Below are 24,713 nucleotides of genomic sequence, written 5' to 3' on the forward strand. Positions count from 1 at the left end.
GACCTTGATAATGTTGTCAGAAGGACAAGGACAATGGTATGATGATAAACGGGGTGAAATGTCAGGTTGTGAGTTTCACAAAGAGGAAAAGCCCTCTCATTTACAATGACTGTGTTGATGGGGTGATAGTACCTCATGGGGATCGCTGTAAATACCTCAGTGTTAATTTAAGAAATTGTCTTCGTTGGGTAATCACTAGAGTCCGGATTATTAGGTGCTGATACGTTAGAATGCAAACTTACTTAAGCCAGTAACAAGTATACCCTACACTGTATAACGGTTATGCTATGAGATTTGCATAGATAGTAGGGGTACAGCCTATAGAACTCCTTGAATTTATGCTATTCTTCCTACATTGTGGTACAACGGGTTGCATGACACTTCCTACAAACCAAATTACTTTGCATTCTAACCTATTACCACCTACAAATCCGAGGTATAGTAATCATATACCGAGGTTGTAAAGAAAGAATGCAGACCCCTTCACACGGTTATTAGGGTATTTAGGGGTTGTAGTAACGATGTAAAAGAGAGGGCGTATACATTTCTGGTAAGATCCCAATAATTGGGACATTGTTTGATTGACTGATTCAGTGATTCAGTGATACACTGATTGATTGATTGATTGATTGATTGATTGATTGATTGATTGATTGATTGATTGATTGATTGATTGATTGATTGATTGATTGATTGATTGATTGATTGATTGATTGATTGATTTGATATAACTAAACTATTCCAAGTGGCTCGTAACTAATTCTCTGGCCAGGGAATACCAAATAATAATAACGGTTTACACTGCTGACAATTTCGTCGTATCGTAATCTGTTTACCCCCCAGGGTCGGTTTTTTCCTCGGACTCAGCGAGGGATCCCACCTCTACCGCCTCGAGGGCAGTGTCCTGGAGCTTCAGATTCTGGGTCGGGGGATACAACTGTGGAGGATGACCAGTACCTCGCCCAGGCGGCCTCACCTGCTAATGCTGGACAGGGGCCTTGTGGGGGGATGGGAAGATTGGAAGAGATGGACAAGGAATAGGGAAGGAGGCGGCCGTGGCCTTAAGTTAGGTACAATCCCGGCATTTGCCTGCAGGAGAAGTGGGAAACCACGGAAAACCACTTCCAGAATGGCTGGGGTGGGAATCGAACCCACCTCTACTCAGTTGACCTCCCGAGGCTGAGTGGACCCCGTTGCAGTCCTCGTACCACTTTTCAAATTTCGTGACAGAGCCGGGAATCGAACCCGGACCTCCGGGGGGGTGGCAGCTAATCACACTAACCACTACACCACAGAGGCGGACGTACTGTTGACAATTTCTAACTTAAATGGAGCAATTTACTTGAGAATTGTTGTCAAATGTTCCATTTAATCTGTTTTTGGCCGATCATTTCTCGACATAACACACGTGAGTGGAACATTTTAAAACAGCTAATTTCCTTGGAGAGGGACAGGTGGACATCATACATTACAGAGATAATTTTGGTTATACTTTGTATGGACAAATGTTACACTTGGCACCTGTTGGCCAATGGCATGAACAGAAACGATAAAAACACTCTAGGGGGCTTTCACATCACAGTCCGTGCTGATCCGGCTCAATCCCCCTTGTCACACTACTGCCGCTCGAGCAGCTCCGCGTAGTACTCAAGGTTTTTGTAGTGCTGGTGATCGGCATTGAGGCGTGAGGCTTGCCGCAACTTTTATGGCAGCTTCTTCTCTTTGATTTACTGTCTGTACGGCGCCAGTTCACCACCAGACTTGCTTGTCAATAAATCGTCTACCAAGCTGCGTTTTTTTCGAAAGTACAGCTGCTAAAGTATGAACATGGTCAACGAAACTATTTCAGAAGGCCTCTGCCGGTTGGCTTGAGTCAATGGTCAGTGTGCACAGAGCGTCTGCCAATTCATTTTCGTGCTCGGATAACTTCCACCACTTCACCAGTTCAGCCCCAGCCATGTGGGACCCGTTTGCCGTCCAAGGTCAAGCATTAGATCGAGGACTAGAAGGCGGTGTTGGAGAGCAAGGCTGTATGAGGGGGCGTGCCGTTAGCGTTTACGATTAGTTTGAAGTCGCTGGATGTCCGTTCTCCACTATAAGTAATGGGCTGGCTGTTTCTTGAAGTAGGCGTTGGTAACGACGAGATCGTGCGCCTCTGCACATTTGAGGATGCGACTGCCATTCTCGTCCCTGTTACCAAAGCCCTGTCCACCATGACACTGGGGTATCCATCCTTCGTCGATCCTACGTGGTGGCCGCTGAGGTCCTTAAGTATGAAAATGCCTTCATTTAGGATTAACTACCGTAGATGCTCGTGAATGCCATCCCATAACTCTTATTTCTCGCGGCCTGGGGTGAGTAGGAAGTCACTCCTGTAAACGTAGCGTTGTTTGAGTCAAATGTGATGGAGATCAGCCAGTCGGCGATGCGGCAAACTACGACTAACTGTGTCTCATAGCCATTCAGATACTGCCACTGCGGCACCATTCTGATTTGACCTTAGCCATGATAACAGATCTTGTAGCTCTCATCAATAATATTGGCCTTTGCTCGAAGCAACTTGGTCTCCTGCACTATAATATTCCAGGAATATTGTAGGCATGATTTTATTGACTCTATTATTAACCACGTACGAATATGCTGTGAAAAACCACAATTTATGGATTTACTACAACTGTCATATTCCTCTGCCGGAGAAATGAAAAACTGCATCTGAAATTCAATAACATCGAAAGAAAACATAAAATCATAATACCCTATAAACCTTTTTGTTGCCAGTATGGTAATTCCAGAAACAGGGGACTTCAGTTACATGGGCAAACAAATGTGAATATGGAGTTCAAAAAACAAGAGAGAAAACAATACTATTTTGAAACTCGTCCGGGTAGAGATATAATAATCAATTCATTTCGCACTGAAATGGTAGCAGAAAGCATCGATCCGTTATCATGGAATACTCGTCTCAATCAGTGGTCCATGACTTGTTCATGAGAACGTCGTACAGATGTATCGAGGCTTTTCGGCGACGCAAGGATGAGTGAAGATCAAAGAATGGGAAGATAGTGACCATGTCAAGTATTAACGTACAGTCCCAGCACACATTTTCGTCACCTCTCAGTTAACAATGATATATATTTCTTTTACAATTTGAGTTACATCACACCGACAGAGATAGGTCTTATGGTGACGATGGGATGGGAAAGCCTAGGAGTGGGAAGGAAGCGGCTGTGGCCTTAATTAAGGTACAGCCTCAGCATTTACCTGGTGTGAAAATGCGAAAACACGGAAAACCATCTTCAGGCTGTCGACACTAGGGTTCGAACCCACTATCTCCCGGATACAAGCTCACTGCTGTGCGCCCCTAACCGCACGGCCAACTCGTCTAGTTAACAATGATAAGTTAGTGAGAAAAATCTAGTCACCCGTTATATTATAATGAAGTGCTCAGAAAAAAGTGGTAGTTACTAAAATTGTTGAGAAAATGCATATAAATGCATATCTGTTTTTGCATATCATAACAAGTTACAATCCAATTATTGTAAATATAAACGTATTATAAGTGTCAAGAATACAGTACATTCTTAAGTACTGTGCCAAAATGTCAAGTTAAATTGAAATTTTCGATAGGTACTAATATTATTATGACTAATTGCATGGGTATAACTCGATTGCGATTACCTAGGAACAAGTGGTACAAGTGCACTACATGTTGTTTTATGTCGTTGGAATGCTACTACTCTCTCTGAAAATCATATGGATACACTGTTAGGATAACACTGTACACACCGGGCGAGTTGGGTGTGCGGTTAGGGTCGCGCAACTGTTAGCTTGCATCCGGGAGATATTGGATTCGAACCCCACTGTCGGCAGCCCTGAAGATGGTTTTCCGTGGTTTCCCATTTTCACAGCAGTGAATGTCTTGATTCATCCTTGCAGGTAGAAGGCTTGATATCAACAATGGAAACCACAGAGTCAACGGAAACAAAATCACTTTTTTGCGTTTTTATTACTCTGAAACTCTTGCTCGCCTTAGAAACTGCTTTAGTCTAGTCATCGGGTACAAACACATATTCTGTCTTAGACTTGTCCTTCTCAATTATGTCAAAATCTTCACCACACTCCGTGTATGTATGAGCTGGTTCCAGGAATTTGTGGCCAGCTGTATCAAGAATACCTACCTCTTGAAGAAGTTTTGCTGTTCGTGGTCTGCCATTACACCCTCTTCTATCCCAGGCAGTCACACCAGTTTTATTAGCTCCGTATCTCGCCTGAATGAACCGTCCATTTGGAATATCAAGTGCTTTTAGAAATAAGTCTTTACACACCCGTCCATTTGGAATATCAAGTGTTATTAGAAAGAAGTCTTTAAACACCCTCTGTCCCATTATGCAGATCAGTTTCGTGGTGTTGTTGGAAGAAATCGTGGTTTTCACCGTTGTAATAGTGTTTTCAGATCACACAAAACATTAGACTATAAATGAATTTTGCAGTTCCCAAGAACACATTCATCAGTTTCTTCATCACGTTTTTAATCATTTATGTTATTGCACTGAAACCTACAGTTATGCTTCAACTGCTTTAATGTTCTTCTTTCTTTAATCTTACCACCATGACCCACATACTCTTGGCCACTGTTTCATAATCGCTTTTTTATATTATATTTCCAAGATCTAGCATCTCTTTTCTTTCTCCGTCGCCCATCTGATAATTTATCATCTTCGTTACAACCAGGGCCCGAAAAAAATTAGTTCCGTAATGTATAACTAACTGCTACACTTGAAAGTCATAACCAATTCCTACTCTGGCATAACACAGAAATGGGTACAGTATGCTAAATACAGTATAATGGTACAATATTTCTGTAGGCCTATTTTGCTCATCTGCATTTCACATATATTCATCAATATCGCTTTGGCCTTTGCTGGCAAGATGTAGTGTTTACAGTGCACTATGTCTTCTGGTATGGGCTAGAATAAAATTGTTACTTTCATTGACCTGTCGCAGTCTTATACTTGGCTTTGGCAATATGAAAGTGGCTGAGGTATGAGCGATGCTAGTAATACCATTCCTTATGCAGCCAGTCCCTAGCTTGAATGGTGTGAAAATGTCGCTCATAGGGTCGGTTGGTGCATGCATTTCAGTGGGTTTGGCAGACTGATATGCAATAGCAACTTTTAGCTCAGTGAGGAAAGCAACGCGAAACTACCTCACTCCTCATTTCCCTAGTACACCTCTTCAGTGACACCTAGGCCATCTATGACAGCTAATGGTGAACCTTTGAGGATCCAACCAGCCTTCGGGCTGAATACCTAACACACACATCGCTTTGGCCTAAGGCATCCACACTCTCTGTCTCGATGCCACACCTATCATTTTCTTCATCAGAACCATATTCTGAAACGTTCCGTGGACATGTAGAATGACTTAATAACAGGTAAAACTAATAAATTAGGTGAAGAGAAGCAGCCTCAGAAATTCGAACATTAAAGGTTATGTTACCATTCATTAATATATCTGTAGCTAGTCATACTGTTTGCAAAGCATATTGTTACGTGCGAGCCCGGTGGTAGCCCCCTTCGGTACTTCCAGGAAGGGGCTGGTGACTCACACGACCTGAGATCTCACAGCCAGCTTGGAGGGTGGGGCCGGCCTCTCCGTGTATTGTTCTAGGAGGCCGGTTTACCTGTGAGTTTCCTAGAGATCCAATGGTAATGTTCTGCCTCTAGTGACATCGCGAAATTTCTCGCTGAAATCACTCGAGCTATAAAAAGGGAGGCTAGCAGCGGACAGTCAGTGTTGGAATCGGAGTGACAGTTGGGTTCCGAGGTGGAGTCAGTGTTGAACTCCTCATTTCCCTAGTACACCTCTTCAGTGACACCTAGGCCATCTATGACAGCTAATCCACACTCTCTGTCTCGATGCCACACCTATCATTTTCTTCATCAGAACCATATTCTGAAACGTTCCGCGGACATGTAGAATGACTTAATAACAGGTAAAACTAATAAATCCGATATTTTAATGTCCACCGATGGTGCTAGCGTTATTCTCAAGCAAAATTCACAACTTTCTGCCTGAATATCTTCTTCCAGATTTGACTAAACAGAATCAGTGGTATTTGACTTACTGGAAATTTTTTGTGAGCCCCCTGAATCAGTGTGTGCCACTTTGGTAACAGCTTCGCAGGCACTAGTATGTGTGGTTATTTGGTGCGTGTAATCCAAGAAGAAACTGAATTCAGTACGCGCTTGAATAATGTTTACACCTCAGTTAATGCAACCCTATTGACGAAGTTCATCAATTACTCGGATAGAGAAGGCCTGCGATATCCCCAGCCGCGATTTACTGGCCTAATTATGGGGCATACGAATTTGTTGACGTTGCTCTACCATACTGCAAGAACTCCTAGAGTCATTTAAACTGCGTTAGTAACAATAATCAACAGGAACTTGCGTCACAAACTGTGATGGCCAAAATCATAAAACCTTCGCTTAATAATGTAGGGAAGTATAATACAGACGAAGTTTCCAGATTTTCTTGTCTGTCGAAACCTCCTTCTCGAGACGTCCTGAAGCTATAAATCTTTAAAGCACTACGTTATACGTAAAACTCTTTCCTTTCTCTACTTTATTTTCAGAGTTTCAACTTTGCTTATGTGCTAACCTACAGTATCTATATTCTCGCGATAAGTATGGCTGTTTGGTGCTGCCATCTAGCGGCGGATTCTTCGCAAGGACGGAATGACCAGGCAGTATAAGCAGCCATCGGGTGCATATCGAGGAGGCAGTGCAACAAGCACTTATACCATATAAAATAACATTTTTAGGTTTTGTCGCTTGTACCACTTTTTCTGAGCCCTTCATATTGTACTATCTGTAGTATCCGCCTCTGCTGGGATATATTATTTAATGTTTATTTTAAGATTTGCCTTACCAGTTTGAAATGATTTTTAACATTTCTTTATTGTGACTTTGATTTTTATTGTACGAACTCTTTTGTAGATTTAGAGTTAATGTTGGGTGTTTAATTTTTAGTTTGAGATGATTTAGTTTTACGTTAAACTTTGTCCTTGCGGCAGCCTAAATTGTGTGGGAAGTAGATAATCCTTTTAAATAATACAAGTAAGTTATATTATAACTGTATGTATTTACGCGTCGCGGTGTAGATATGATGTACGAGGGCTGTTTTCTCAACCTCCGATGGGCTACCAAAAAAAAAAACACATTGACATAAAACAATTATTTTATTATTTTATTATTTTATTATTTTATCATACTGTACCGGAAACATAGCTACGAGACAGAAGTACAAAGTATGAGAGTTAAATTTCGTGTGAGGTGAAGGATAGGCAAGCCCGCCGAACTCGGCTGACGTACGCAGCAGTGACGTGGCCACTTCAGGCCGGCCTCGCTCGAGCGAGCATGACCATGTATGGTAATGTTCCGGTCCATCTGTAAAAGGTCTATTTGGAGTTAAAATACAATTATTATGTTTGCACCGGCAACGTTGAGGCCATAATAACAGCTGCAAACTATCAAATTCTTGAGCAAATCTACCAAGTACTTCAGGAGTTTCGAGATGCTTCATCGGCTCCAAGTATAAAAGCACGGCGATCTAGGTTACGGACAGACAGTAATGCTCCACCGTCTCTGCGATACGGGTGACGGGTAAAGCTCTACACGTGCGGCAGACTGAAGCTATGTCCAGCCGGAACTCGGTATTTCGATGAGACGATACTCTGACTCTCTGGGGCTCTGTTCTAATGGAACATAGTTTTTTTCTTCAAGTGCCATATTAGGATTTGTGTTTTTTTTATTAACTGGCGTTGCAAAGGAACATAGAATTTTTCCAAGTGTTACAATTTCTCTAACAAGGGAACATCGGCAATGGGTAAGTCGCCGATCGCGATGAAACTTGGAAAACACATTGAGGTACACGTAAAAATGATGTCGGCATCAATTTTGGGTGCCAACGTTCATTAGGGCGTTAACCACGGGGCCTAAAAGTTGCGACTTTTCAAATTCCGCGCGATCAGCGATGAATACCTGCTGGCCAATGCTAAGCTGGCACACTGCGTATCTGGAGACACGCCTCTGCACCTCCTTTCCTCCCCGCTCCAATTGGTTCGCCACCGCACGTTCCCCTTCTCCCCGCGCTTGCCGGCTGCTTAGCTATTCAACGGGACCGACTGCTTCTTTTCGTACTGTAATTATTGAAATCCTTTAAATTACGTTCCGTTTCACACATAATGATAATAAATAACCCACACTAATATACCCATATTTTATTCAAATATTATATTTTCATTCGTGCTAATTCCGGTGAGTTGTCACGTTCGTGGGTACAACTCCGAGTTAAGTACCACGGAAACGTGGGATGGGGTGCCACGCCCTACCTACGCTTAAATTATTATTCACTTCTAAAACGCCTTAAAGCTGTCGATAGTGTTCTTTAGAGTGGACACACATATGGAATTAATTAAATTAAATCACCCACCACTAAATGAATCTCCCACATTTAAACAACGTTAAATACCTTTTCATGTAAAGAAATTACGTGCCCGGGTAGAGGATCTCAATGAATGTAATGAGATTCGGTACCTCTGGATATCAAAACCTGGTTATAGGTCCAGATCTTCTTTTTATGACCTCTTCCCCCACCCATTTTGTGTACGCTACCAGTTGTGTCATAACGAAACGTCATCGCGAACGACAACAACAACAGTTATAAACTACTGGTATTTTCCGTATTGCGTACTCTGGTATAAGGAATAGGCCTATAGGTAGAATGTTTTTATTTGTGCTTGTACTGAACGATTTATTTATGTTTTGCAGTGACAGGCACAACACATTTCAGTTGCAGCAATGGTTGTCGAATATAAATTAATTTAATGCATAGGCAACTTCGATATGAGTATGACATGGAATGTAGTAAAGTTTGACGTAATAAGAAAAGCCTTGAAACATAAAAAAGATATGCATTTATATATGCAATAGATATACAGTAATCACAGGCAGACCTGTAGTCTTACTGTATCGGTACTTTTGCGTTATAGCTGACGAAGGTCTATGTATTCAACAAGTACTGATATTAAAGTATCACACTACAGTCTTCTGGGTATAATGGCAGTTACAAACGCAAAAAGTTAAATGGGTATTGTACGAACTGGTACAACAAAAAACAATTACAAGGCAACACAATAAATGACTCTGTAACAATTACATCGGGAAAACTCCCCGTCAATAACTGATAGTAAACAAAAACAATCTTTGGTCTATTCGAAACATTAAAAAATAGTGAAAAGAAAACCGAAACAAATCACAATTAACAACAGGCGCCGTACTTTTTTTGCTAATTGCTTTACGTCGTACGGACACAGATAGGTCTTATGGCGACGATGGGATAGGCAAGGCCTAGGAGTTGGAAGGAAGCAGCCGAGGCCTTAATTAAGGTACAACCCCAGCATTTGCCTGGTGTGAAAATGGGAAACCACGGAAAACCATCTTCAGGGCTGCCGACAGTCGGATTCGAACCCACTATCCCCCGGATGCAAGCTCACAGCCACGCGCCTCTAACCGCAAGGCCAACTCGCCCGGTGCAAACGTTTTCATAAACATTTCAGAAAACGTAAACTGACTAATAAAACGGGGAAATTACAAAGGAGAGATATGAGGAAGGCTGATAGAGTACTGAAAGTGTAGCACCGGTTCTCTTCGACAGCTAAGCGGCCTGCAAGCGCGGGGAGAAGGGGAACGTGCGGTGGCGAACCAATTGGAGCGGGGAGGGGAGGAGGTGCAGAGGCGTGTCTCCAGATACGCAGTGTGCCAGCTTAGCATTGGCCAGCAGGTATTCATCGCTGATCGCGCGGAATTTGAAAAGTCACAACTTTTAGGCCCAGTAGTTAACGCCCTAATGAATGTTGGCACCCAAAATTGATGCCGACATCATTTTTACGTGTACCTCAATGTGTTTTCCAAGTTTCATCGCGATCGGCGATTTACCCGTTGCCGATGTTTCCTTGTAAGTGTTGTAATTTTTTCAAGTGTCATACTGAACTTGTGTTTTCATAACAAACTGTGGGAACATAGAATATTTCCGAGTGCCAAATTTGAATTTGTGTGTTCGTAACAAACTGCGGGAACATAGAATATTAATGCCATATTTAAACTTGTGTTTTCTTCTCGTGAAGTTCCGAGTGAACATAGAATTTTTCAGTGCCACATTTAAACTTACAGCTTCTACTTCGTAATAATTATTCACAGACAGTGTTAAACATTCCTCAAGTGCAGTTAAAATGTAATAATTATTTATAGACAGTGTTGAACAGTGTTTGAGTGCACGCAATTTCAGTAACTATTTACAGACGGTGTAGAACGTTTGCCGAGTACCATTAAACTTGTTTAATTTATAACAAACATGCTAATATGTCCTGAACTTGCACGAATTGTAAATGTTACGTTCTGTTTGAAAGGATCTGAGCTACAGGTCTGACACTGCTGCTAGCACACTGTAGAGTGCGTTTAAGTCGCCCGTTGTGGGGCACGTCAATGAATATTGAATTTTCACGACCGCATTGTAATCGAAACAGACTTTCAACGTATTAGGTCGTGTTACGTACATGTAGTACGTGTTGAAGAGATGTTAAGTAGAGCAACCGACGCAAAATCGGGAGGTTGTGGGTTCGGATCCCACTGATGTCCGGCTGGCCATTTTTGTTCTGTACTTAACATATCTTCAACACGTACTACATGTACGTAACACGACCTAATACGTTGAAAGTCTGTTTCGATTACAATGCGGTCGTGAAAATTCAATATTCATTTTTTTTTTTAGCTTGTTTGGATAAGAAAGATACATCCACTGATTAGACTGTTATTTGGTTCCTGGAGTGTCGTACAAGACTCAAGTTTCATCACTAGTAACGATAGACTTTAGAAGCTCTTCCCCATCACTATGGTAACGTGTGGGAAACATTAAGGCTGACGTCATTCGCTGAGTCAGTCAAAATTGTTGGGACCCAACGTGAACAAAGTTTCCGGTATAAGTGATGACTCACGTTGTGTACAGAAAAGACCTTGAAATGTATGGGATTGTTGTAGAAATTTCACTGATCATAAACATTCATTTGTGGTGGACAAACGAAGAACTTCAGGAGACCGTCCAGACGCACATCACCTCACTGATGGCAGACTTGTTTGCAGAGGGCATCGGAAAGCTGGTGTCACGATACGAAAAATACCTAAACCGTTTTGGCGATTATGTGAACAAATAAGTAAGCTACTACTAAACTTTTAGTGACAAAATCATTTTGTTATGTCAATGTGTCGTTGTTTAATAACCCATCGGAGGATGAAAGAAAAACTACCTTCGTACACGATTCAAACTCTCGCTGGACCTGCAGTCAATCAACCTGGCGACCCCGAAAACTATGGATTCATCATTAATCTCAGTAATTTTGGACATTTCCTGTTTCACAATTTCTCAACCTCCATGCCGATGGAGGCTGAACTTGGACTTAAACGACATCCGCAGAGTCACTATTCTTCTCAGGGACCCCGAAAACGATCGATTCTACATTCAGATTGGTCGTTCTCTATTATTTTTATATTTCACTCCCTTTCCCTGGGGATACTAGAGGTGTCTTCCCACCACAGTATTGTTCTATTCCAGTTACTAAATCATATTTGTACCACATTTGGTTGAGAGATATGCTGGAACATACACGCGTACATCCATAATCTCGGTCATTTTGGACCTCCTTTTTTACTCCTTCTAACCCATATTCCGAAAATAATTCACGTCACTGGTCAGGCAACAGTTAATACACTCGTGAAGCGAGTGGGGAACGGTGATGAACTCTGCCCCGAATACACGACGGGAGACAGTGTTAGTGCGCTCTACATTCGAGCTCAAGAGTAAATTAAGGTGCATTCATCTGTTAGGTCGTTTGAACATTTTGTCTGATGATGGAGATAACAGAGAATAATGGAAGCGGCTCGACTGGGCGACGTCTTGCTCTTCTTTTTCTCTGTTCTTTCCTCCTCCAGACGAAAGTACAAAAGACATAACAGTTGAATAAACATTAATTTGTTTTTATAGGTCGTTAGAAAATTCTACAGCTTCTTAAGAGGTCATGGGCTCAGTAGGACGTAACCAGCGATGATGAAAGCAGAACATCTCAAGAGTAAATATAGATATTGTGAGATGTAATATAATTCCTCCTTCTCCTTTCCCTAGGAGTTACTCTTTGTGAGTAATTGGCGGTAATAATAATAATAATAATAATAATAATAATAATAATAATAATAATAATAATGATAAAAATAATAATAATAATAATAATAATAATCAAATATAGTATGACCAGAGCTACTGTGCGCTTGATCACGTAGAATGCCTGCGTGTTCAGTTTAACTTCATATTTTTGTCTATTAGGTTACAGAGAACAGGATTCTGTGTTGGACGATCCATGGTTGAAGTTTTGAATTCATTTTGTTGATAAATATGTGGTTTGTCACCAGATATCTTTTACATGCCGACATCGTATTACATTGAGTTCTGAATGGTTTCTTTCCGCCCTTCTAAAATCCGACTGTCTCTGTGGGATTGAACCCACGCCAGTGGCGGTTCATGCATAAAGGACTTTTGGGCGCCGCCCCGCCGCCTATTCAAAAACATTTAACGTTATTTCACTCTGTAATTGATTACATAAAGAGACGGACAAATGTAGCAAAGTCAAACTTATGTGGTGTACTATTCAGTTATACAATGTTATCTTTATTATTTCGGCTATAAACATTTTGCTTTTCTATTTTGAAGGAAATAGCAAAGGCTGTCAGACGGTAGCTGCTGTCAGCAAGCAAAGAGTTTTCTCTTTAGTCTTGAGGCGTTCGGACTGTGGCAGGAGAACCTTCAGTAGGTCTCTGGACTTAGCACGTGTGCTGGGTGCGGGAGGAGCTTGGAAGGACAATATGGGCTTGTCAGGGGAAGAAAGAGTGCAGGCGGGTCCGGCAGAGCCCTCAGCAACATTGCCAACCACTTTACAATGTATCTAGGCTTTGACCCCAACGTCTTACATTGTCGTTAGAGATTAATTCCAAAACATTTTACAAAACAATGAATTCCATTATACTGACTATTTAAACAATTTATTTCTATAAAGAGGCTACAATAAAGATTCAAAATGTAACCATAACGTGACTGCGCTATTTGTAGGGTGGTCAGATTGTTAAATACGTTTTCATGCTTTGAAATTTGAGCAAGGAGAGAGAAATTCGGGACTGCATTGTTTATTTGTTTTCATGAATGTCGTTATTATCACTTATGATTGTGATCTGTGAATCAGTGCAGTGTCATAGTAGTCTGGATTGCATTAGCTGTTAGCTTGATAATGAAAATGAAAACCTACAACCTGTTTTCCAGTCATCGACCGGGTCAGGGATGGAATGAATGAAGCTCCCATCTTGCGGCGGGGATAAGAATTGTGCCGGTTGCTGAGGCCTGTCGCACTCCTCTGGGGCAATGATTGATGACTGACAGATGAAATGAAATGAAATGAAATGAAATTATAATGGAGAGTGTTGCTGGAATGAAAGATGACAGGGAAAACCGGAGTACCCTAAGAAAAACCTGTCCCGCCTCTGCTTTGTCCAGCACAAATCTCACATGGAGTGACCGGGATTTAAACCACGGAACCCAGCTGTGAGAGGCCAACGCGCTGCCGCCTGAGCCACGGAGGATTATATTGTTAGCTTGTTAATGTGTGTGCATAAATGCCATTGTAGTGTAGTTAATGTTGCAGTGCAAGCAGATTTTCATCGGACTTATTATTATTATTATTATTATTATTATTATTATTATTATTATTATTATTATTATTCATCCAAACGTATCGTGGTGCTTTTCGGTGAAAACCTGACCGATTGGTTAGGGGGAAGAGATGGCGGCATAGCCCTGCCAGTGTAAAATATCACGAACCGCTACTGCCCACGACCTGAGATTTTGGAGGCCGGCACTCTACCCGTGATCCACAGATGGTCCGCAGTAAGGCGAGTTTCCAATCTAGCGTTGCTTCCACTATGTAGTATAAGGTTTCTGTCATATTCACAACCAACACCCAAGATTGCCAGCCCTTCTGAGTGAGTTTGTTGCGTGTTACGGATCGTATAGCTATAAGCTTGCATTCAGGAGATCGTAAATTACTGTCGACAGGTGGTGGTGGCGATTATTGTTTGAAGAGGAGAAGAATGAAGATATCGGCCAAAGAAAGACAAGGGCCACGAAGGTTGAGAAAAATGAAAAGAACTCGCAAGCTAATACCTTCGGGGTCGAGAATAACTGGAGTTGGCCAAGGAAGGTCGGATAGGATAGATGAAATTGAGGAGCCTGGCACAAGTGAGCTGAAGCAATGCCATGACTCAGCTAGCGGCTCCATGGCGCCCATGGGGCCCCTTTTAATCGCCTCTTAAGATAGGCAGGGGATACCCTGGGTGTCATTCTAGCGCCTCCACCAACAGGGGGATTACTGTCGACAACCTGAAGATAGTTTCAAATGGTTTACTATTTTGACATGGCAAATGCTGGGGCTATATCTAAACTAAGACCACAGTCACTACGTTCTCTGTTGTATAAGGTTCATCTTCCAGCATGTTCTGTGTTACAGTGACGAAGAGGTAGCAAGATAGAATCTTCCAGCTCAGACAGTATTGGATTCTTAAGGCTGCATTTTCTCAGCTTCTACCAGTCTTCGCTACCTTTAGTACATGTCCTCATTATTCGAGGACCAAGATAAAAGGGGAAACGATTACTAGCAGACGAAACACATTCTTCAAAAAGGGATTTCATCACATTTCTAAATTAATTATTTCTGATGAACCAAGGCAAGAAATATATTCTTTTTCAATTTATTTATTGACAATTGGTTTCCAAACCACACAGCTACATTATTGTTTTACCTTTATATTTCTAAAATTTATATTTACATGAAACAGTTTTTCTAGAAGAATGTGAAAAGAAAACATGAAAAAATAACACAGTCAATTAGCTTCGGCCTGTAAAAGAAACAACACACCAAAGTTTACGTATAATGTTCAGACAAAGAAAAATGAGGAAAAGGAACAGAATGATACATGAAATTAGAGTTGAATATCTCTTGAGTCAATGGTTTAGCTGGAGGGTATGATTGTATTATCAAGTAATTTCGGCCTCAAGCATTTTTTGTCGCTGTTCATTCTTGATTCCACTGTGCATGCGTCAGTTACTTTATTCGTGAAACTAAATCGGGGAGATGTAGCGGATGTTCTCTGCTTGATTACGTTGCCGCAGCTTTCTTCACAAGTTTGGAGGAGTTGTAAAGGATGACAAAAGCTATTATGCAACAGGCAACAAAGGTGGAACTAAAGTTCATCGAAAGTAACACTGAGTACTCGAGTAACACTGAGTACCCTCATGCGGAACGGGCTTCAAATTAGTAATGAAATGGCGTATGGCTTTTATGCCGGGAGGGTCCGAGGACATGTTCGGCTCGCCAGATGCAGGTTTTTTATTTGACTCCCGTAGGCGACCTGAGCGTCGTGATGAGGATGAAATGATGATGAAGGCAATACCTACACCCAGCCCCCGCGCCAGCGGAATTAACCAATTATGGTTAAAATTCCCGACCCTGCCGGGAATCGAACGCGGGACCCCTGTGACCAAAGGCCTGTACGCTAACCATTTAGCCATGAAGCCGGACTTCAAATCAGTGAAATACATTTAAATGCGCGGGAGCATGTTTCACTACACGTAACCTGGACGTCCAGGTAAAGGAGAGGATCCAGTCAGAGAACAGGCTTTTCCTTACTATTCGAAATACACTCAGATAGCTCATTAATACTTTCAAGTTGAACAGAGGTCAAGTTCTAGAATGCTAACATTCGTCCAAATGTATTCAATGACTGTAACACATGGATAGCTCGGTAGACAGACCGAAACAAGAGTGAAGAGTGATGCGATGAATCCTTGGGCCTAGCCGAGGAGAAAGAGAGAGAGAGCAGATGAAGAAAAATATATTGTGATGGGGATACCACATCACAAGCCTTGAGGAGTAGATGGATCCTGTCGACTAATCACGTGGCGAGGATGCCCGGTGAAGGGGAGTGCTCGGAGCTGTGATAGAGGAATTATCGTAAAAGTACACGACCCCTCGGCGGTCTAGGCTGCGACAGTGATATGAGCTGGAATAATATCCGAAGTAGTTGGATGTTGCGACAAATAGGGTGAGAGAAGCATTAGATCAGCGGAGAAAGAGACAGCTTGTTAAGGTAGCCCGTGACCGATAGGGCCGGTAAACTATGAATAATTATGATCATCATCATGATAATATTTTGTAAGAAAATGGCACTGTACTGTTTCTATAATCTTCTTCAAGCAATCTTCATTTTAATAGTTCATCACCAGTTATCATGATATGGATCATTTTCCATAGAACAGAATCTCGACATTAATTTAACGGGGCACAAAATAGAAGCATATTACGATCAGATACTCCAGCAGTCAACTGAAGTAAACAAAACATGATCGGCTGAAGCTCGCGAGTAAAATCACGGCAAATTGCCCTAAATGCTGTTTATAATTTTCCTAGCATAATGAAACTACTCGAGTTTGTTGACAAAGTATGTATTTCACAAATGTATGTTAAAGATTTTTTTTTACTATAGACCACAGCACGGGGTGAGGAAAATTAAATTTGACACTGACTTTTCCATGTAATTCTTTAAGCGGAGTATCTATGTCAAAAATGTAAAACTTACTGTTAGATATTTTAAAACTGATATCAATAAGTTAGGAGCCTCCGTGGCTCAGACGGCAGCGCGTCGGCCTCTCACTGCTGGTTACCGTGGTTCAAATCCCGGGCACTCCATGTGAGATTTGTGCTGGACAAAGCGGAGGCGGGGCAGGTTTTTCTCCGGGTACTCCGATTTTCCCTGTCATCTTTCATTCCAGCAACACTCTCCATTCTCATTTCATAGCATCTATCACTCATTAATATAAACCACTTTGGGAGTGGCGACCCCATCGTAATAACAGCCTATATACGATTCATTCATCACATCCCTAACCCGGTCAAAGACTGGAAAACAGGTTGTAGGTTTTCATTTTCATCAATAAGTCAATAAATCAGCCTGATGCCCAACAGACTCACATTATTTTTTCTTTGTTAAGCGTATGGCTCATATGGCTCATATAACTTCCTCTACAGAGATTTACACTGTTTACAGTATATTGCATATTTTTTTTTTTTTTGCTACTTGCTTTACGTCGCATCGACACAGATAGGTCTTATGGCGACGATGGGACAGGAAAGGGCTAGAAGTGGGAAGGAAGCGGCTGTGGCCTTAATTAAGGTACAGCTCCAGCATTTGCCTGGTGTGAAAATGGGAAACCACAGAAAACCATTTTCAGGGCTGCCGACAGTGGGGTTCGAACCTACTATCTCCCGAATACTGGATACTGCCCGCACTTAAGCGACTGCAGCTATCGAGCTCGGTATTGCATATTTTTATTACCTATGAAAAGAAAAGAAAGAACGTCCATCTGCAGCATATTATTGAATATTCCGTGTCTCATCCATTATAGCACTTCGGTTATAGGGTGAATAAAATAGATCTAGTTACGTGTGCAGGCCCGCGTGAGGGATAGGATAGCGTGGAGCCCCACAGTTGGATTCCAAAGTTGTCAAACATTTCCACTTAAGTTAGTCCCTGCATCAACCATGAGCTGTCCTAACTTTTCCTGTTATAGGTTTTACGTCACACTGACTCAGACAGGTCTTATGCAGACGATGAGATGGGACACGTCTAGGGCTGGGATGAAAGTGATTGTGATCTTAATTAAGGTACAGTTCCACCAAATGCCTGTTGTGAAAATGGGAAACAATGGAATTTTTTTTTTGCTAATGCTTTACGTCGTACCGACACAGATACGTCTTATGGCGACGATGGGTTAGGAAAGGCCTAGGAGTTGGAAGGAAGCGGCCGTGGCCTTAAGGCACAACCCCAGCATTTGCCTGGTGTGAAAATGGGAAACCACAGTAAACCATCTTCAGGGCTGCCGGCAGTGGGATTCGAACCCACTATCTCCCGGATGCAAGCTCACAGCAGCGTGCCCCTGAAAAAAATCATCTTTAGGGCTCACCATCTCCCGAATAAGAGTTCACAACTACGTGACTCGTAACACGCAGCCAATTTCCACGGTGTGTCCTAAAACTATTCAGAGTTGCCGTCGTCCTGCCAGTAGCTGAAACTCTCTCACATTTTTTTTCTCTAGAAAAGGGGAGACAAAATATTTTAACGGTCTTCACATTCCTTCAGTGTGTCGAAGTTCGATGAAGGTGATCACGGACGTATTTGGAGGGTTAGTGTCCAGGTGCCCAGGCCCAACCTCGAAATTCTCTCTGCCTATTTGGATGTTTTGACTTATTTATGAATGCATCAGGTTTCATGCGAAAGTTGTTAGCTGACCAACATCCAGTAGAATTGGCGCTGCTTGTATGATCACACAATGAGGCCCGGAGAAGTAAGTACGGAGCTGATCGCGAATGAAGAATACACCGCAGTAAGGAACCATATTAGCAGGTGAACAATTAGTCCTTTTGAAATTCTTTTTAAGGGGCTGCCTGGCCGAGGAGGTAAAGGCGTGCACGGTTCCCCCGGAAGGACGTGGGTTCGAATCCCCGTCAGGAAGTCGTAAAATTTAAGAAACGACATTTCCACTTCCGGATGTTTATGTGGTCCTGAGGTTCACTCAGCCTACACCAAAAATGAGTACCAGGATAATTCCTTGGGGCAAAGGCGGCCGGGCGTAGAGCTAACCACTCTACCCCATCACGTGCCGAGGTTAACAATGGTGGAAGCCTTTACCTCCCACTCCTCCAAGGGCCTTCATGGCCTGTACGGAGGTGACTTTGTCTTTGAAATCCTTTATAACAACTAAATAATAATAATAATAATCGTATGTTCTCAGCTACAGCATGCAGACATTTTGATTTGACGTAATTTAAGTTTCATAAGCATCGGTTTTAACGCACTCCTTTCCTCTACCAGATGATAGAGAAAGCACTGGGTGACCTGTTCCTGAGTTTTAATGATTTTAGTCGGTTAAACGCAGAATCTATCGCCAAATATATTTAACATGCACACACGATACGACATGTAGTACCTAATGGACCTTTCTCTTTCCCTAAAATAATCCAAGTAATACTGTAGGGTGGCACTGACGAGAAGGGGCTGCCTGGCCGAGGCGGTAAAGACGTGCTCGGTTCGCCCAGAATGACGTGGGTTCGAATCCCCATCGGGAAGTCGTAAAACTTAAGAAATGAGTTTTCCACTTCCAGAGGTGCATATGGCCCTGAAGTTCACTCAGCCTACACAAAAAATGAGTACCAGGTTAATTCCTGGGGGCAAAGGCGGCCGGGCATAGGGCTAACCACTCTACCCCATCAAATGCCGAGGTTAACAATGGTGGAATCCTTGATCTTCATGGCCTGTACGGAGATGACTTTGCTTTGCTTTTTTGCTTTTTGGCGCTGACTTGATGCAAAATTATTTGTAAGATAATCGGCTATGTAGGAAATGGCACGGAGATGAATATTACTGAAGCGGGTGAACTTAGTTTACCAAATGTTAACTGGGAAGGAAATGAAAATGACAGAAACCATGACCAACAAATGATTTTAAAAAAGTCTGGAAAGAACAGCTGAACCAGACAGCGACTAACTAGAGGGACAAGTATTTTAGTTGATAAGACAGGCATGAAGAAATACCTAAAAATAATTATGGAAGGTGAAGAATGGTAAATTAAAATGTAAATACCCTATGGGATAATAATTGTTGAGGAGTGTAAAAATAGATGTGTATCTTTAAAGGTGGTAAGGAATGGGAAAGACCCTACTTTCAACAGAGAAATGAAATGATCAAGGAGGTGCAGGTTAAAAAGAAATGGAGTTAGGATTTTTTATGGAAGTAAGAAGAGATTGAAGGAACTTACTAGGAAACTGAATTAAGCAACAAACAAATGCCAGCTGAGAATAAAATGGTGACATATTAATGGGCAGTCATATGAATTTTAGGAGAAAATGAAAGGGTATGCATATGTACTTTAAAGCAGAAACTCGTTCCAGTAAGGTCATTCCAGGGATCATTAACGAACAAAGGGAGTGTGTATGTGAGGACATCCACAAGGCAGAAGTATTCAGTCAGCAATATATAAATATACACTGACTGACAGAGCAAATGCAAATTATTATTATTATTATTATTATTATTATTATTATTATTATTATTATTATTATTAATAATATTATTATTATTATTATTATTATTATTATTATTATTATTATTATTATTATTATTATTATTATTTACTGCACGAACGATGGACAAGTCTCAGCTTAATGCGGTTTCGAGTACTTTTTCATGTGTTCATTCATGCTGCGAAATCAAGTTGTGTTGAATCGCATGTTGAAATACGTACTTGGATATAAGGAAAATATCCAAGTAGAGGAGACTGTAAATACTGACGAAGTACTGCAATTTACCTATGATAATTTTGTATTTAATAGAAACGTCGAAAGCTAGAAATGCAGCTGCGATTGATCAGATGTGTGGAGATATAGTAAAGGCAATGGGTTGGGAATAGTGTCGTATGTGAAATATATATTTGAATACTGTTTGCATTGAGCAGCTATAGTGTACAAGAGAAGTGTGATAAACATAAAGCGGATAATTACACGCCAGTCAGCTTGACATGTGTAGTTTGTAAGCTCTGGGAAAGCATTCTCTCTGATCATTTGACACGTTTGCGAAATTATTAACTCGTTTGATAGAAGGCAGTTCGGGTTGAGGAAATGTTATTCCAATAAGGCTCAACTTGTAGGATTCCATCAAGATATAGCATATATTTTAGATTCAGGTCAAATGGGCTATATCACTACTGACCTATCCCAGCCGTTTGATAGGGCAGATCAAGGGAGACTGCTGACCACAAATAAGGGATGTTGGACTAGGCAAACTAGTGGTTGAATGAGTAGCTAAATTTCTAGAAAATATAACTCAGTGAATGATAGTAGGTGAAGGATTATCTGATCCTGTAACGATTAAGAGGAGTCCTGCGTGGCAGTATCATAGGAACTCTGTTTTTTATATATGCGAATGATGTGAGTAAAAAACTGGAATATCAGTTAAGGCTCATTGCAGATGATATTATAATAATTTATAGAGTAGAAAATAAGTTGCAGGATTGTGAGCGACTGCAAAAAGACCAAGCCAGTGTTATGAGATAGACATTAGACCATGGTATGAAGGTAAATGGGAGGGAGAATTAGGTTTACCAAGAGGGAGAGTCCTCTAAGTTTTAATGTGTTGATGGGATGAAAGTAATATCGGGGTTCTCAGTAAGTACCTAAGTGTTGATATAAGGACATTTGTTCATTGGGTTAATCACATTAAATAGGTTGTAAATAAAGTTTGAAAACCCCTTCATATGTTATGGGCGTATTTAGGGGTTGTAGTAAGGATGTAAAGGAGAGGGCCTATAAGTCCCTGGTAAGTCCCACTTATAGTATGTACGGAACCCACACCAGGATTACTTGTTACGAGAACTGGAAATGATCCGTAGGAAAGAAGAACCATTACTTGGTTGGCTTTCGAAAAAAGTGCAATGTTACGAAAATTTTATAAACTTCAGGCTGGGAAGACTTCGGAGTAAGGAGACGATCTGCTCGATTAAGTGAGACGTTCCGAACTGTCAGTGGAAAAATAGCGTGTAATGACATCAGTAGACGAGTGAATATGTGTGGAGCTTTTAAAAGTAGGGACAAATATTCACTTACAGGAAGAGGATTTGGGGAATGGAGTAATTAATCAAGGGAAGTATTCGATAAATTTCCAAGATAAATCATGTAAGAAAAGGCTAGATGAACAATTGATAGGGAATCTGCCCCCTACTCAACAGTCATAATGAAGATCAATGATTGATTGATTGATTGATTGATTGATTGATTGATTAATTGATTCATTCATTCATTCATTCATTCATTCATTACGGGAAGGATCTAATATAACATAGTGAAGGCCAGGTTCCGAACAACATGTTGATTTATGCACTCCAACTCTCGCCTCCTTGTCTACGCCTTCGCAGTTAGCGACCCTCGAACCAACTCTAAGCAATGCATGTCAAGAGGAAGTGGAACTCCGGTGGGAGGGTGTGTAACGTTAGCGTTAGTCATAATAAAATTTTAGTGCAGCCAGTGGACATAAAGTGAAATTACGTAAATAATACTTTTAGACTTCTCTTAATGTCACAGAATCATACTAAAGGTGAGCAGGATGCACGATGGGAACAGCACTTTAAAAAACGCCAGCACCTACGAGTACCTACGATTTTTCACAGGTGGGTGTCCACTGGTAGAGGGAAGAAAACCTGGCGGCTAGAGAAATTTCGTTGCCTGAAAAGTCCAAGTCCTTAGCTTGATTAGCGGCCCCTAGTGTGGTATGTGTCTTTGTGCAGTTCGCGGCATGTTATTGAACCCATAACCTTTAATCCAGAGAGAAAGAGAGAGAGAGAGAGAGAGACATTTTAATTATTTTCCGTGGCCGCGAAGTTGGAAAGCCAAGCGATGTTCCGATCCGTTCCCACCAGCTCGTGATGTGATGATGGCCCTGTCAAGTGTCAAGTTTTGAGATTTACGAGGAACTTTGGCGGAACTATTTTTACAACATATAACCCCTTGCGGGATATTAGAAACAGGAAATTCCAAGGTATGAAGAGAATTTTTTTCTAATATTTACCAGTATAACTATATATTTCTAACTTGAGCAGAAGGAGAATCTATGAAAATGCACGCCAATTTAATCGACAGAATGAGGGGGTCTTAGACAGAAAGTAGCGCGACGAACGCCAAAGTTTACATGCCAAAATCATGCCACCACAATATCGTAAGTACCAGATTGATGAATGTCGGATTTTTTCAGGTTGACTGATACAAATTTTTATGTAAAATTTTCCAAGTTAGGAAGGTAAGGTGTTTGTTAATGTTGCATCATACAACATTCTGGAGGGGGATAGAAGATATTTCCAGTGTAAATCCACGCAGCCCAGCACGAGGTCAAAAAGGCCTCGTTTTCAGTTAGAGTTCAAAGTGTGGAACTTTGATTTTGAGTGAGGTCGGCAGTAGGAACATAGCCGCAGAACGGATCAAAACGGGCCTTAGAATTTGGAAGTACGATGCAGGAACTTTAACTCTTCTAAGCTACCGATAATAGAGATGAAATTTTAGATATTAAGATTATCAGTTATCCGTTACCAAACTTAGCCTTAATTTGTGGCTAGTTGATTTCAACTTTTATTCAGTGACCAGAAGCATAAGACTTCGACTTAGTTACATTTTAAATTCAGACGAGTTAACTCAACGCATCGTCTTAGACAGACAGGACCGTTATGAGATTTTTTGCTGCGTTTAGTAGATCTTTTCTTTAACGGTTTGGTCCTTGCAGTTGTGAGTCAGCGTAAGATACTTTCAACAGATTGACGTTTTCAGAGTGTATTAGACGGGAGACGACAGTGGAAGTTCATTTCCCACGCGGGCAGAGTAGACCACATTATGTGTCCTGTACGAAAACTGGTGATACGCGTACGGGTCTGATCATATTTCAGTATCACGAATGCGTACAGTAAGAATGAAGAATATCGTGTGAAAATTTTTTGTGTGCCATCATTTTCAGGTTATAAAAAATTATCAAAGCAAGAAACGACCATAATGAAACTCCACGAGCATGTGGAGACAATGTATATTATCAAATTCGTTAAAATGATGATGATGATGATGATGACTTAAAAATAACGGAGGTCGCTAGCGAATCACGATTTACGAAGGGATCTCAAATTAAGTCTGCGACTTACAGATTAACATGATGTAGTTATGTGCAAGTGCTATGTCAATGTTCCACTTGTATGCGTGGTGGATTAGCCATGTTTCAGTTAGTGTGTAAATACTAATTTCCAGTGTTTTAGTTAGCCAGGGTTGTATATAATTGTGAGGATTTAGGATGTTCGTGTTTTAGTGTAAGGTTGTCTTTCAGTATGCGCATTAAGTTTATTTTATGGGGGACACGCAAATTAGAGATTACCCACAACCATATTTTATTTAACTATTTCTTTATTATATTATTGTATTTCTTAATTCTAGCATAGGAACACTGACGTAGCAAAATAGTGCATGCTAGTCTTGGCAGGAATTTTTCGTAGAGGAAATTCAAGAACTACATGATCGACCTCACAAATAAAACCAACCTAATAAGACATAACGAAGTAAATATTTGAAAAAGGTACCCAAGTGACAAATTAACTATATTCAAGGAAAATCCGTTCTTCGTTTCGTAACAGCTTTGTTTTGGTCTACATGTGATAGGTTCAGGTAGTTTCACTGTTTATTTAATTAAATAAAATCGTGATTTGAGTGTTAAATTAAATCCTAGTAATTTTCTTGGCAGTTAGCCTGGAAGGTTTATATTTGATGCTGTTGGGAATTAACTTTAGTAACGTAAAGTAAAGGGCACCGTTCTATTTGAAAGAACATAGCTGTATCAAATGTAATGATGGACATAGTCTCATTTTTGACGATTCTGAAGTTTGGAACATGTTAACACAAGACGTGTGGGATTTATTAAGTTATATTC

Source organism: Anabrus simplex, chromosome 1, assembly GCF_040414725.1.
Source record: "Anabrus simplex isolate iqAnaSimp1 chromosome 1, ASM4041472v1, whole genome shotgun sequence".
Classification (NCBI taxonomy): Eukaryota; Metazoa; Arthropoda; class Insecta; order Orthoptera; family Tettigoniidae; genus Anabrus; species Anabrus simplex.